Below are 4,037 nucleotides of genomic sequence, written 5' to 3' on the forward strand. Positions count from 1 at the left end.
CTGGTTTGAGTCTCTGTTCAGATGCTGGTGTCTCCTCTCTCTGAGATGTCTGCAAACAGTCCCAGATAAAACAATAAGGATAATAAACAAACACGTGACTAAAATAACAATTATGACTCTGATGTGTTTCATGTGTAGCAGGATGGCCTCTATACAGCAGTCGCTGCAAGCATCCACATCGCCACACTTACGTTTCTTTAAGCAGGCGTGCTGGGCTCCTCCTAAGGAAAGTTTGAAACTTCATTTCCTTCATGCTGGTGAACTTTTTACCAAATATGTTCATCAAAGCTTCTCCATCACTGACAGGGATTGTTTGGATCTTCACACTCATCTCCACCAACCCTAAAAAATGAGTCTCACTTTGCTCATATAATGCCAGGAGTGTCTCCATATTCCACAAAAGTCTATGCAAACATGTAACAGTATCCCATATTCATAGAAATATTATTGATATTATAACAAAAGCTGTCACCAACACAATTGTCCCAAGTGCTTTTTTAAACAGGATTTTCAACCAGAGGATTTCCCTATAGCTTAATTTTTTTTCAATATTTTGTACACAACAACAGAATCATTTCAGAAAAACTCAAAATGACTGGTGTCAATATTATTTGCCCCACAAAAAAGGTCAAATATAAAAAAATATTGCAAATATTGCACAGTGAAAAGGCACTACAGCTCAGTTGTTCCCACTCGCCTTTGTCCTCCTGTCTCCCCTCCCTCTCCCCTCCAACGAGGAGTTAAACAGTTTGATGGCGTGTGGGACAAAGGAGTTTTTAAGCCTGTTGGTTCTTGACTTTGAGAGAAGCAACCTGTCGCTGAATAGGCTCCTCTGATTATTTACGAGCACGTGCAGAGGATGCCCAGCATTTTCCATAATGTCCATCAGTTTCTTTAATGTCCTTTTCTCTGCCACTGTCACCAAAGTGTCCAGCTTCATGCCGACCACAGAGCCAGCCTTCCTGATTGGTTTTTCCAGCCTGGATGAGTCCTTTGCTGTGCTGCTCCCCCAGCACACCACAGCATAGAACAGTACTCCTGCAACCACCGACTGATAAAACATCCTCAGGAGCTTCCTGCAGATGTTGAAGGACCTCAGCCTTCTTAGGAAGTACAGTCTGCTTTGGCCTTTTATGTACAGGTGCTGCGTGTTGCATGACCAAACAAAACTTTCAGTGCACTGTGAAAGTAAACAAACAAACAGACAGGAAGGCCTAGTTAGGACATATCTAAGCATGCTCTTCATCTTGGAAGGGTAATTCAAACCAAAACTAATTGGCAGGTTCAACTTGGTAACAAAAGAAAATGCCTCAGCCAGATAAATCCCCAAAACATTCATCCATCAGCCACACACACCACATAACACTGCTGTTCTATTAGATAATGAGTTTCTTCCCATGTAAGCAGGTGTGTGTCATGGTAAAACCTCCCCCACACATCAGAACCCAGAATCTATTAGTGCCACCCATTTTAAACCCTCTCTACAGCATTCTGTTTACACCTGCTATCATTCAATCATCTTTCCTAACATAATACTAGTCCACTAGTTTACATATCACCTCTCATCCCACTAAGTGAACTGGACAAGATGATAAAACAGAAAGGCATGCTTAAGATGTTATCTGGTCTTCATTGCATGTGTATATGTCTTAATAGGATTAATGCATTTTCTGTTTGTGTGTGTGATTTTTGTGTGCCTCTCCTCCTTGCAGTGTTTCAGACACTTTTCAATTCTCCACTCAAAGGCAGTCGCTTTTCCTCCCCAGGTTCCTTAGCCCAATTTGATCTCCCACACTAAACAACAGCGTTCTTCCATGTCTCCTCCCCCTCCTTCCACTGAAGTCTCGTCTCCCCCCTTGCAGCAGTCCATTGCATCTCCATCCATCCAGTCATGATGATGGTGTTTTCTCCTTGCTGATGCCTTTTGCACATACTGCTGTTGCTGCTGGACCCCTCGCTGCTCAGGATACTGCTGTTGTCTCTTGACCTGCCATGTTGTTGCTTTTGGATCTGCATTTCGCGACAGTCAAGTGGAGGGTGCGTCTGTCCTCTCAGTAAGTGAGTGAGACAGTAGACAGTGGTGAGGAGGGCTGTGCGCAAGCAAAAACACATAAATATGCCTGACAACCGTAAACGAAGCAGCATCTGGCTGCAGTTTAAAGACTTTTTTGTCTGTCTTGGTCTTGGTCTCGTCTCGACTTCGTCTCATCTTGGTCTTGGTCTCGGTCTTGGTCTCGTCTCGACTTCGTCTCGACTTGTTCTTAGTCTTGTCTTGGTCTCGATACCCTCTGGTCTTGGTCTTGGTTTAGGCGGTCTTGACTGCAAGTCTAGTTGCACCAGTGGTGCCATGAGCAGTATCTATCTGCTGCTCATCAGCTGCTATGCCGTGGTTATTGTCACAATGTGGTGTATTTGGATCACTCAATCCTAAGTGGATATGGATATGATCCAGGATTGGATGTTTTGTCTAAAATTTGAAAGGAACAATTGTTCCTTTCCCCTTTGCTGTGTACTCTGCTGATGCTGTTTTCAAAACCTACCACACTCATGTACAGTATCAGTGTCACACTGAGATATTTCAAAGATAATAATAATACATTTTATTTGAAAGCGCCTTTCAAAACACTCAAGGTCACTGTACACATTAGAATAAAAAGCAACATAAAAGCAAGCAGTTCACACAATGGTAAAAGCATAAGACATAAACTAATAAAAGAGCAGAGTGGAGAGGTTATGTGGGATAAGCTATTTTGAACAAGTGAGTTTTGAGTTGGGACTTAAAGAGAGAGAAGGAAGAGATGTTTCTTAAATCAGGAGGTCGGGAATTCCAGAGTCGTGGAGCAGAGCAGCTGAAAGCCCTGCTCCCCATGGTGGCAAGACGGGGGGAGGGGACGGAGAGTGAAAGGGAAGAAGTAGATCTGAGACAACCAGATGGGGCGGTGATCTTAACCAGATCAGAGAGATATGGAGGGGAGAGATGATGAATAGCCTTAAATGTGTCATGGTCCTGGGTCATTTTGCCCCAGCGTTTTGTGTTTCATGATTATGTCCCTCTGTTCTAGTTATTCGGTGTCCTCCCCCCTTGTGTCCGGTTCGGGTTCTAGATTTCCTGTTTTGTTCTGAAGGTCTGTGTCTGTTGTCATTGTGTTCAGCTTGTGTCCGAAAAGGCCCCACAAGCTCATCTTTGATGATACCAGCCCAAACCAGTACTCCACCTCCACCTTGCTGGCGTCTGAGTCGGACTGGAGCTCTCTGCCCTTTACCAATCCAGCCACGGGCCCATCCATCTGGCCCATCAAGACTCACTCTCATTTCATCAGTCCATAAAACCTTAGAAAAACCAGTCTTGAGATATTTCTTGGCCCAGTCTTGACGTTTCAGCTTGTGTGTCTTGTTCAGTGGTGGTCGTCTTTCAGCCTTTCTTACCTTGGCCATGTCTCTGAGTATTGCACACCTTGTGCTTTTGGGCATTCCAGTGATGTTGCAGCTCTGAAATATGGCCAAACTGGTGGCAAGTGGCATCTTGGCAGCTGCACGCTTGACTTTTCTCAGTTCATGGGCAGTTATTTTGCGCCTTGGTTTTTCCACACGCTTCTTGCGACCCTGTTGACTATTTTGAATGAAACGCTTGATTGTTCGATGATCACGCTTCAGAAGTCTGTTTTCTTTTGAGCTGCTTTTAAGCATGGTTCTTGTCGTCGTCGTTCCAACACGGTGCGTTTGTTTTGATTTGTGGACCCGGAAAATGGCGCAATACATTGCGGCGTGAACCAGGTGTAGGACCGAACTCTCCCACACACATCACATCACTATAAGACTGGGCTCTCACACACATCACATCACCACACACACTCTGGTTTTTCTTCATGTACACTTCCTTATAATCTCTTTCTGCTATTTGCACATTTTTACTGTAAATTTCTAAGTTAAATCTGTAAATTTTATAATAACCTGTGATAGGTTTGTAGCGTAAACCTATTCGCTGGAACGTTAAGGACAATTTGCTACACAGGAAAACAAGACACGAGTAGGCAAAG

This window comes from Perissodus microlepis, chromosome 3, assembly GCF_051167445.1.
Source record: "Perissodus microlepis isolate ML-2025 ecotype Zambia chromosome 3, ASM5116744v1, whole genome shotgun sequence".
In the NCBI taxonomy this organism is placed as follows: domain Eukaryota; kingdom Metazoa; phylum Chordata; class Actinopteri; order Cichliformes; family Cichlidae; genus Perissodus; species Perissodus microlepis.